General features: G+C 44.0%; 1 protein-coding gene across 3 annotated transcripts in view; it reads left to right on the forward strand.

Moving 5' to 3' along the window:
* Positions 1-12,262, forward strand: part of SPOCK3 (SPARC (osteonectin), cwcv and kazal like domains proteoglycan 3) — a 526,000-nt gene that overhangs the window by 461,686 nt on the left and 52,052 nt on the right. The gene's annotated exons all lie outside the window — the stretch shown is intronic.

The raw sequence follows: 12,262 nt of genomic DNA on the forward strand, positions 1-12,262 counted from the left end.
GGGTTACCATGGCAATGGACCCCGCCCCCTCGACGCTGACCCCACACAGGGAGTGTGGCCTTTGTCTCTGGCAGGCACCGAGCGCGGGAGATCGGGATCGCGCTGTGCCTGTGGAGATAGGGAGGAGGGTGACAGGAAGGGAGCCACATGCAGATTTGCACAGCAGGGTACCCGACTTTCTGTATATATATACGGTGTGTGTGTGTGTATATATATATATATATATATATATATATATATACACACACACATACACGCACGCAGCATGGACAAGTAAAGTGAATAACATTGATCAGTGGCATCTGAAAGTTGCTGGGATGTATTAAACGGCAAGTAAACATGTCACTCAAGATGATATGTAGAAAGCAGAAAAAATAACTTTGCAGTTTGTCACATATGGGGCTGCGTAGCCTCAGACCTGTCAGGATGCCCATGCTGACCCATATCCACAGTCCAAAGTGCCTACAATGGGCATGTGATCATCGGAACTGGACCACGGAAGAATGGAAGAAGGTGGCCTGGTCTGATAAATTATGTTTTCTTTTACATCATGTGGATGGCTAGGTGTGATTATTTGTTGGAGAAGAGATGGCACCAGGATGGGAAGAAGATGCACTGACGAAGGCACTATGATGCTTTGGGCAGTGTTCTGCTGGGAAACCTTGGGTCCTACCATTCATATGGATTTACTTTGACACCTGCAATGCCTAAACATTGTTGTTGACCAAATACACCCCTTCATGGGAACGGTATTCTCTGATGGCAGTGGCCTCTTTTAGCAGGATACTGCACACTGCCACCCTGCAAAAATGATTCATGAAACACAATAAGTTTGAGGTGTTGACTCAAATTCTCCAGATCTCAATGCAATCAAGCATCTGTGGGATGTGCTGGAATTACAAGCCGGATCCATGGAGACCCCACCTCACAACTTACAGGACTTAAAGGATCTGCTACTGACAGCTTGGTGCCAGTTACCACAGTATACCTTCTAGTGGCATCCACGCCTCGATGGGTCAAGGCTGTTTTGGGGTTTTGGGATAGTTCAAAACTTGGGAAAAGAAGGGTTGCCCCAGAGTGGTTGGGCTGGAGACCACTCTACTAGAATCATGAAACAATGCCGAGCAACCACCCACACCCTCCACATGGTACGCGTTGGTTCAGGTACCCCCTCATACCCTCTCTCCCCTCTGTATCAAAAAATCCAACAAGGAGCCCAGAAAAGTTGCCTTGAAGCAAACAGATTCTCTTTAATCTTTTACTATGGTGAGGAGTTTCAAAAACGATAAGGAAAAAAAACAGATAAAAAACAAATCTTTATGTGAAAATAGACATTTTGGGCAAATTAAGTAATATTGGAAAATGTTGGAGCTGCCATTAAATGTATTGATAAACAATATTTTTAGAAAATGAAAGAGGAATATTATAATGTATAATATTTTTTATGACTTGAAGATCCCATTTTCCAATTCACATCATCTCTCATCTCCTGAATGGTTATTAAGGACAAATATTTGCAGCTGTTTCTTTCTTGAGTATTGTGTACATGCAAGATGTAAATTTCGATCAAAATGTACAAAACAATAGGCAGATTTCAATCTTTTCTTTGTCCTTGTTTGTGGCAGCAGTGCTGCTGCATAGATACATGCATACATCTAATCAGAGCTTATCTATTGTCATATCAAAGAGACATATAACAAAGCACACCTTTCTGGATGATATAAATGACATAAGATAGATTTCCCTATCAAAATAACATTGTTCAAACCAGCATGACAGGTTCAATTTAGTGCATGCTTAAGAGTTTTCACACTGTTATCAAGTCTTTTATCTTGCTTGAAACCTCATAGGAAAGTATATACAAAAGAGTTTATGGCTGCCATCTGTGTTACATTTATATGAAAAGCACACTTTACATTTATATGAAAAGCACACTTTCAGGGTTATTTGCAAGTTTCTTTGTGCATTGTTATGTACTCAGTTGCTAGCTACAAAGATTAAACTTTTTATTTTTAATTTAAAAAAAACTGACAATATACAGACATGAAAAGGCAGGACTAGCCAAAGTGGATCATTCAACTTTTGGTACACTTTTGCAGGTCAGGTTCAACCAAAGGTTATTCAATGGGGTTGATTCACTAGTAGAGGCTGTTCATTAAGCAAAGTGAATGTTAGAAAAAGGTGATATTGTGTTCATTTTGGGAGATTAAAAGACTGGATGTGGATGTATGCTAGCACATGATTGGTTGATTAACTAGTTCCAGTCTGTTGACATTCTGCTCCTACATGTAAAAAGCATTTTTTTTTCTGCTAGAAAACTACTTAGAACCCCCAAACATTATATATATATATATATATATATATATATATATATATTAAACAAAATTAAAGGAACACTTTGTGTAATGTGTAAGGTAAAGTCTACAGGCTTAGAAAAATCCATGGATAGAAAGCTGGCTAACAGATCATATTCAGAGAGTAGTGGTTAATGATTCACACTCTGAATGGTCTAGGGTTGTCAGTGGTGTACCCCAAGGTTCAGTGTTGGGACCTTTACTTTTAATATATTTATAGGGTATGGGGTTATAAATACCTTTTCATCTGCAGATAACACCAAGCTGTGCAGTGGAATAATGTTTTACAGGATATCTCCAGCTTACAAGCCGACCTCAATGCACTGTTTAATTGGGCAACTTTGTGGCAAATGAGGTTTAATGTTGATAAATGTAAGGTTATGCACTTGGGGGCTAAGAATATGCATGCATCATACATACTAGGGGGAGTACAACTGGGGGAATCAATGGTGGAGAAGGATCTGGGAGTTCTGGTAGATCGCAAGCTTAATAATGGCATGCAATGCCAAGCTGTGGTTTCTAAAGCGAGCAAAATCCTCTCTTGTATTAAAAGAGGTATAGACTCCAGAGAGAGAGATATCATATTACTCCTGTACAAATCATTAGTAAGACCTCATCTGGAATATGTAGTTCAGTTTTGGGCACCAATTCACAAAAAGAACATTGGGGAACTGGAGAAAGTGCAGAGAAGGGCAATCAAACTGCTAAGAGGCATGGAGGAGCTCAGCTATGATGAAAGATTAGAGGAACTGAATTTATTCTCTCTTGAAAAGAGGAGATTAAGGGGGGATATGATCAACATGTACAAATACATCAGTGGTTCATATAGTGAACTTGGTGTAGAGTTATTCACCCTGAGGTCATCACAAAGGACAAGGGGCACTCTTTACGTCTGGAGGAAAATAAATCTCCAAATACGGAAAGGTTTCTTCACAGTGAGAGCTGTGAAAATGTGGAATAGACTCCCTCAAGAGTTGGTTCTGGCCAGCTCAGTGGGTTTCTTTAAAAAAGGCCTGGATTATTTCTTGGATACACAGAATATAACTGGATATAACATTTATACCGTATTTGCCGGCGTATAAGACGACTGGGCGTATAAGACGACCCCCTACTTTTCCTATTAAAATATAGGGTTTGAGCTATACTCGCCGTATAAGACTACCCCTCTTCCAACGCACACCAAATAAAATGAAAAAACATCAGATTTGATTTCAATATGGTATGGTATTTCAGTATGGTATTCCAATGATGGGGTGCTATTCCTCCCACTGACACCAATGATGGGGCACTATTCCTCCCACTGATACCAATGATGAGGCACTACTCCTCCCACTGACACTAATGGTGCCCCATCAGTAGTGTCAGTGTGTGAGGAATAGTGTCCCATCATTAGTGTCAGTGGGAGGAATAGTGCCCCATCATTTGTGTCAGTGGATGAAATAGTGCCCCATCATTAGTGTCAGTGGGAGGAATAGTGCCCCATCATTGGTGTCAGTGGGAGGAATAGCACCCCATCATTGGTATCAGTGGGAGGAATAGTGCCCCATCATTAGTCAGTGGGAGGAATAGTGCCCCATCGTTGGTGTCAGTGGGGAGGAGGAATAGTGCCCCATGGTTGGTGTCAGTGGGGGAGGAATAGTGCCCCATCATTGGTGTCAGTGGGGAGAATAGTGCCCCATCATTGGTATCAGTGGGGAGAAAAGTGCCCCATCATTGGTGTCAGTGGGGGAGGAATAGTGCCCCATCGTTGGTGTCAGTGGGGGAGGAATAGTGCCCCATCGTTGGTGTCAGTGGGGAGGAGGAATAGTGCCCCATGGTTGGTGTCAGTGGGGGAGGAATAGTGCCCCATCATTGGTGTCAGTGGGGAGAATAGTGCCCCATCATTGGTGTCAGTGGGGAGAAAAGTGCCCCATCGTTGGTGTCAGTGGGGGAGGAATAGTGCCCCATCGTTGGTGTCAGTGGGGAAGGAATAGTGCCCCATCGTTGGTGTCAGTGGGGGAGGAATAGTGCCACATCATTGGTGTCAGTGGGGAGAATAGTGCCCCATCATTGGTGTCAGTGGGGAGGAGGAATAGTGCCCCATCATTGGTGTCAGTGGGGAGGAGGAATAGTGCCCCATGGTTGGTGTCAGTGGGGGAGGAATAGTGCCCCATCATTGGTGTCAGTGGGGAGAATAGTGCCCTATCATTGGTATCAGTGGGGAGAAAAGTGCCCCATCATTGGTGTCAGTGGGGGAGGAATAGTGCCCCATCGTTGGTGTCAGTGGGGAAGGAATAGTGCCCCATCGTTGGTGTCAGTGGGGAAGGAATAGTGCCCCATCGTTGGTGTCAGTGGGGGAGGAATAGTGCCCCATCGTTGGTGTCAGTGGGGGAGGAATAGTGCCCCATCATTGGTGTCAGTGGGGAGAATAGTGCCCCATCATTGGTGTCAGTGGGGAGGAGGAATAGTGCCCCATCATTGGTGTCAGTGGGGGAGGAATAGTGCCCCATCGTTGGTGTCAGTGGGGGAGGAATAGTGCCCCATCGTTGGTGTCAGTGGGGGAGGAATAGTGCCCCATCGTTGGTGTCAGTGGGGGAGGAATAGTGCCCCATCGTTGGTGTCAGTGGGGGAGGAATAGTGCCCCATGGTTGGTGTCAGTGGGGGAGGAATAGTGCCCCATGGTTGGTGTCAGTGGGGGAGGAATAGTGCCCCATCATTGGTGTCAGTGGGGAGAATAGTGCCCCATCATTGGTGTCAGTGGGGAAGGAATAGTGCCCCATCATTGGTGTCAGTGGGGGAGGAATAGTGCCCCATCGTTGGTGTCAGTGGGGGAGGAATAGTGCCCCATCATTGGTGTCAGTGGGGAGAATAGTGCCCCATCATTGGTGTCAGTGGGGAGGAGGAATAGTGCCCCATGGTTGGTGTCAGTGGGGGAGGAATAGTGCCCCATCATTGGTGTCAGTGGGGAGAATAGTGCCCTATCATTGGTATCAGTGGGGGAGGAATAGTGCCCCATCGTTGGTGTCAGTGGGGAAGGAATAGTGCCCCATCGTTGGTGTCAGTGGGGAAGGAATAGTGCCCCATCGTTGGTGTCAGTGGGGGAGGAATAGTGCCCCATCGTTGGTGTCAGTGGGGGAGGAATAGTGCCCCATCGTTGGTGTCAGTGGGGGAGGAATAGTGCCCCATCATTGGTGTCAGTGGGGGAGAATAGTGCCCCATCATTGGTGTCAGTGGGGAGGAGGAATAGTGCCCCATCATTGGTGTCAGTGGGGAGGAGGAATAGTGCCCCATCATTGGTGTCAGTGTGGAGGAGGAATAGTGCCCCATTGTTAGTGTCAGTGGGGGAGAGGAGCGGCTGCTCCTTCTTTCAGTTCGCAGCTTGATTTTCGCGGGGCCGTTCGGCTCCGCCTCCTCGCCGGTGATTGGTCGCCTGTGTGCGCTGGCGCCAATCACCGTTGAGGAGGCGGAGCCGAGCGGCCGCGCGACCATCGAGTGGCTGAACTGAAAGAAGGAGCAGCCGCGCTTCCTGGACCGGATCATCGTGGGACCGGGACCGGAGCCAGGTAAGGTACAGCAGCCCCTCTGCCCACCCCTGTACTTAGTGTCCGTTGGAGGACACCGCCCCTGGAAAAAGTGCCACCCTGACACACCGGCTCGCCGTATACCGGCGTATAAGACGACCCCCGACTTTTCAGAAGATTTTCAGGGGTTGAAAAGTCGTCTTATACGCCGGCAAATACGGTAGGTAAAGTTGATCCAGGGAATATCCAATTGCCTCTCGGGGGATCAGGAAGGAATATTTTTCCATGCAGGAGCAAATTGGTTCATGCTTTGCTGGGTTTTTTTGCCTTCCTCTGGTTCAACTGTGGGTATAGGGTTATAACTTTTTTTTTTAAATGGTTGAACTGGATGGACTTTTGTCTTTTTTCAATCAGACTAACTATGTAACTTTGAAAACACATCAGATCTCAATGGGGAAAAATATCATGCTGGATATCTATAATGATATGGACTGGGTAATGTGTTAGGAATGTAAAGATGCCCCATCGTTTGGTGGACATTAAAATGATCAACCTACAGAGGACTGAACTAAAAGACACCCCCAAAAATCAAAGTGTGAAAATTATGCAGCAGGCATGTCCCTCACATGCTTGTGTGCATGCTTGACAACGTTGGTGCATGCTCCTAATAAGATACCAGGGGTTATTTCCTCCCAGATATGGACTAGGGCATCACTGAGCTCCTGGACAGTCTGAGGTGCAACCTGGCGGCATCAGATAGACCAAAACATGATACCCCAGAGGCGTTTTATTGGATTTAGGTCAGACGTGTGTGGGCGCCATTCAATGGTATCAATTCATTCATCCTCTAGGAACTGCCTACATACTCTCGCCACATGAGGCTGGGCTTTATCGTGCACCAGGAGGAACCCAGGATCCACTGCACCAGCGTAGGGTCTGACAATGGTTCCAAGGATTTCATCATGATACCTAATGGCAGTCAGGGTGCCATTTTCTAGCCTGTAGAGGTCTGTGCATCCCTCCATGGATATGCCTCCCCAGACCATCACTGACCCACCATCAAAACAGTCATGCTGAATGATGTTACAGGCAGCATAACATTCTCCATTGCTTCTCCAGACCCTTTCTTGTTTGTCACATGTGCTCAGGATGAACCTGCTCTCATCTGTGAAAAGCACAGGGTGCCAGTGGTGGACCTGCCAATTCTGGAGTTCAATGGCAAATGTCAATCAAGTTTCATGGTGCCGGGCAGTGAGCACAGGGCCCACTAGAGGATGTTGGGCCCTCAGGCCACCCTCATGAACTCTGTTTCTGATTGTTTGGTCAGAGACATTCACACCAGTAGCCTGCTATAGGTAATTTTGTAGGGCTCTTGCAGTGGTCATCCTGTTCCTCCTTGCACAAAGGAGCAGATACCAGTCCTGCTGATGGGTTAAGGACCTTATACAGCCTGTCCAGCTGTCCTAGAGTAACTGCCTGTCTCCTGGAATCTCCTCCATACTCTTGAGACTGTTCTGGGAAACACAGTAAACCTTCTGGCAATGGCACGTATTGATGTGCCATCCTGGAGGAGTTGGACTGCCTGTCTCACCAACTGTCTGCAGCGTCAATAGCTAAAGACCTCCAAACTTCATATGGCCTTCAGATTAGCACAACAACAGTGCATAGAGAGCTTCATGTAATGGGTTTCCAAGGCCGAGCAGCTGCATCCAAACCTTACATCAACAAGTGCAATGCAACAGCTTTGGATGCAGTGGTGTAAAGCATGCTGCCACTGGACTCTAAAGCAACGGAGACTTGTTCTCTGGAGTGATGAATCATGCTTCACTGTCTGGCAATTTGAAGGATGTGTCTAGATTTGGCAGTTGCTAGGACAACAGTACTTGCCTGACTACATTTTGCCAAGTGTAAAGTTTGGTGGAGGGGGTATTATGGCGTGAGGTTATTTTTCAGGGCTTTGGGCTTGGCCCCTTAGTTCCAGTGAAGGGAACTCTTAAGATGTCAGCATGCCAAGATATTTTGGACAATTTCATGCTCCCAACTTTGTGGGAACAGTTTGGGGATGGCCCCTTCCAACAAGACTGTGCACCAGTGCACAAAGCAAGGTTCATAAAAACATGTAGTTAACAGTATTAAAATATATATTAGTGCCACATCCCTATTATTGTATATTTAAACCAGAAAAAGACCTAAGAAGAAGACTTTTGAGGCACAGCATAGACATAAAAACATAATTTATTGTTTATCAGAATCCAACATATGTGACATCTTTCTATTTCACATCAACAATACTGAATCGTATAAAAAGTAAAAAGTTTACAACAGCAAGGAAGAGCATATCTCTTCTCATACGATCCAATTCTTTATAAATATTAGGCTCATTCTTTTTAGGCTTGGGCTCAATACGTTTCATGGACTTGATCCACTTCTTCAGGAGTCATCACCATATAGACATTTAACTACTGATATAAAGAAAAACAAGAACATACAGTCAAAAATCGATATTTTCTCATTCTGGTTACATAGAGTATCATATTGCAGGCACAATGGGGGGGGGGGGGGGGCAGGGGTAGGAGAAAAACTAGAGGGCACCATGGGGACCCAAAGGGGATGATGGAATCTGAGCCACACTGTATTTGCATCTAAAATCTAAATATTTAAATAAACATTACCTCCAAATAGATGTTGGTTGGCTCTTGAAGAAGTCGATCAGGTCCATGAAACGCCCAAGACTAAAAAAATGAGCATAAAGTTTATAAAGAATTGGATCATATGAGAAGAGATTCATAAAGACATGCATGAGCGATTTTGGGGTGGAGGAACTTGACTGGCCTGCACAGAGTCCTGACCTCAACCCGATAGAACACCTTATCCCTGGTGAGTAGTAAAGTGGTAGTTTTTCAAGGCATGGGCTGCCTGAGAGGTAAGAATATTCACTGTTCTTTTAGCAGGAATGGCTTTGTGTGACTTTGTATAGAAGTGACCCTGTGGTTACGGGGACGCTTTAACAAATCAAATGTGGTGCTGCAGTTTAATTCACATAGCCATACATTTTCTACTAGAACATTGAAAAGAGAACAGGAAGCCACTTCTTAATGAATAGCGGTGAAGCAACAGGATGATCTGGAAAAGGACATATTGTCACAGGATAAGGCTATCGTCCCCTGCATGATAAATGCTGTGTGAAATAAAAGATTTGCTTGGTGAATTAATATGATGTTAAGAGGCAATCATCTTTTACATTACATTAGTTTTCCATTAACTGATCTGTTAAAAACAGCTGTTAGCCTTAATATGCTTCATTTATGTAAAGAGGTTACTTGGAAGCGAGATAGGAACAATTGAATTCCCTCTGAAAGAAATGATAGCAAACAGTAGTTGAGCATGAATTAAAGATCATTACTTGTATAAAAGCTAAAGCCAAGGTAGGTTTTCAGAGAAAAAGATGTAGAAAGTATAAACTTTAGTTGACATTTCACACGATTTGTGGGCAGCACTGTTACAAAGGGCAGATCCAACTTTAATCTTTACAAATTGTGGCCACCTCTTCTAACCAAAATTCTAATATATTTAGCAAGTGAACTGAAGGAGGAGGGGGTTTAGTCAGGAGGAGTAGTCAGAAGGATCTGTATAGTTCATACCCATCTATTTTTTCTTTTCTGGTGGTCTCTAAAGTGCCTTCTGTAGCATAGTTTACAATAAAGAACACTTGATTTATTCAATAGCTCATCTATCACATGACAGGATAGGCTGGAGCCTAAAGTAGTTGTAAATCCTGAAGGTTTTTTTTGTCTTCATGCTTTCTATGTATGAAGGTAAAGAACTTTCAGTATGCAGCTCCCCCCGCAGCCCCCCCCCCCCCCAATCCAGTCCCGATCCAGCGATGTGCATGAGAACGGCTGCAGTCCCGGCTCTCTGCCTCCTCATTGTCTCAAAGACAGCAGGGAAAGCCGTTGGCTCCCACTGCTGTCAATTGCAGCTAGTGAGGAGGGAGTGGGGACAGGGCCATGCCCTGTTCTGAGTGTCTTATGGGCTTGGGAACTTGCATGCACGAGTGCTCCCAGAGCCAGTGGCTTGCTAATGGGGTATTTGACAGGGAGGAGGAGCCAGGAGTGCTGGTAGGGTACCCTAGAAGAGGAGGATTGGGGCTGCTCTGTGCAACATGCTTGCACAGAGCAGGTAAGTATAACATGCTTGTTATTTTTACAAAAACAAGCCTTTAGTATCAAAACTCAAACTCAGCTCATCTTTTAAGTGTGCCCTGAGAAGAATGATTTTTAAACACAGCTCTGCTGATAGCTGATATGCACATTGCTGTTCCATGTCAGCAGTCCCCCCTGTCAAAGCAACCCTCATGCTGAGGGCATGTGGCCTAGTATGGTTTGGAGGGCTCTTGCTCCTCTTCTTTCCTAGCCAGTCAGGCTGCATTGTGGGTTTAAGGTTCTGGTATAGATTTTTAGGGGGGCCTCATGCACATTTTTTTTTGCATGGAGTACCCTCTAATCTATACCGGACTTAAAGGATCTGGCAAACATTTTTTGAAGGGGACTCTTTGCAATGTTTTTCTTGTTGGATGTGCTACAGCAAAAGCGACATTTACAAAGAAAAACATTATATTGTTTAAATTGAAGGCAAATAACTTTTCATTGCTATGCTTTTTTAAGAAAAAACAGCACACAGACCACTCCAAAGGTCCTTCAAAATACATGGCAGACTGCTATGTATTTTGGGGGAGCTTTGGAGGGGAATGAGTGCTGATTTTTTTTATTACTAGAGGCCAGAAAGTAATGTCATTTGTCAGCAGTTTAAAACCCATTTATTCTTTGTAAAGGGCAGTGCTTTAAAAAAAATCACTGCACCTGGCCAAATAGACCAAAAAATATATTTTTGCACTGGTACTTGTTCCCTAGGGCAGTGACCACAATGCTATTTTTTTTATAAACCTTTGCCTATTAGCCCATAAAGTGGGCAGTTTTGATCTGACAGAATCATTTCAGTGGGATTTGGGTTCGCTGTCTGAATGTCTTTGAAGTTCGCCAAACCCTGCTCAAGTCAAATCCAGGGCAGTTCAGTTCATCTCTACTCTTAGGATACATTCAGATGAGTGGGCAGAAAAGATTGCTGGTGAGAATCAGTAGATTCTTGTGGGCAAGCTATACTCTGCTTGCACACACTGTGTGCTAACATTAGTGGCTGTTGGCTGAGGCTGTCAGTTTTGTGCTCTGTACAAATAAATGGCTAGGGCCACCTCTGTTTACATGTAACCACTCAACTAAGAAGTTACATGCAAATAGAACCCTTGCCCTGACCATGGATGCAGTGGAGATTCTGGCTGCACACAAACTGGTTGGATCTAATTAGCCCATTTGTATTTGGCAATAGTATAGATTGAAGCTGTGTATAAAGGAAAATGTGCTAAAGCTACTAAAAGGAAAATTCACAGATGGACTGTGAAGTGAATTTTTTAAAGAGGACAAACATTTGAACTGTATCCAAAGCTGGCATCTATGTCTTGGGTACAAGAATCCTGTAACTGTAAAACTGTAAAGAAAACCCCTGAAAATCGTGTTTCCTGAGTCTGATGAGGAGTTTATGATTGTGCTCATAAAGTTCTCAACTCTGTCCATGTGAACCATTAATGTGGTATATAATCACCTGCTATATTTATGCCCACTCCTGCCTAATAAGAATCCAATAACTGAGCTGTAGCAGATGGCACAACACAAAATGAATGACAGAAATGGTCCTGCCCAAAAGACCTGTGAGACATCTGCTAAATCTGTATTGGGCTTTATATCTAATTAAGTTACATTTAGCACACTTTCTTACTTAAGCACAAGTGTCAGTTCTTAAGAGATAGCTTCAGAAGTTCAATGTTTGCTAGGATTTGCTTTTCAAGATAACATTAACACTATATGGCCTATTTAAATCATGGAAAGAGTAATTAAATAAAACCTGTTTTGTGAGAAATAAGGAGGCACTGCTGGCCTCCTTCTAAGAATACTACTTTCCCGCCTTGGAACAAGTACACCAGTCAATAAAGTCAGAATCTGTAATTTGTATCTTTGATCCAAGTGAATATCCCAGAGATTAATGAATCCACCATATCATCATGATAGCTAGGCAACTAGCTTTTTCGAAAGGAAAAATTAGCAATGGCAATTTCATTATTCTATCAGCATAGGTATCTCTTTCCAGCCACAGCTGTCACCATCTCTTCTGAGTGTTGTGTATTGTATATGCACTGAATAATGCAAAAGCTGGAATCCACATATAATCCTGAATAATGCTTTATTCTTTAATATTTCAAGCAGTCTTGAGCATCTTTAGAAACAACAAGACAATAATAAACTAACGCGTTTCAGCTGAAACCTTACTCATAGTTTTGCATGGTATACAGTATGTGGC

This window comes from Staurois parvus, unplaced genomic scaffold (assembly GCF_062004578.1).
Source record: "Staurois parvus isolate SC_StPar_1 unplaced genomic scaffold, SC_StPar_1.0 ptg000090l, whole genome shotgun sequence".
NCBI lineage: Eukaryota > Metazoa > Chordata > Amphibia > Anura > Ranidae > Staurois > Staurois parvus.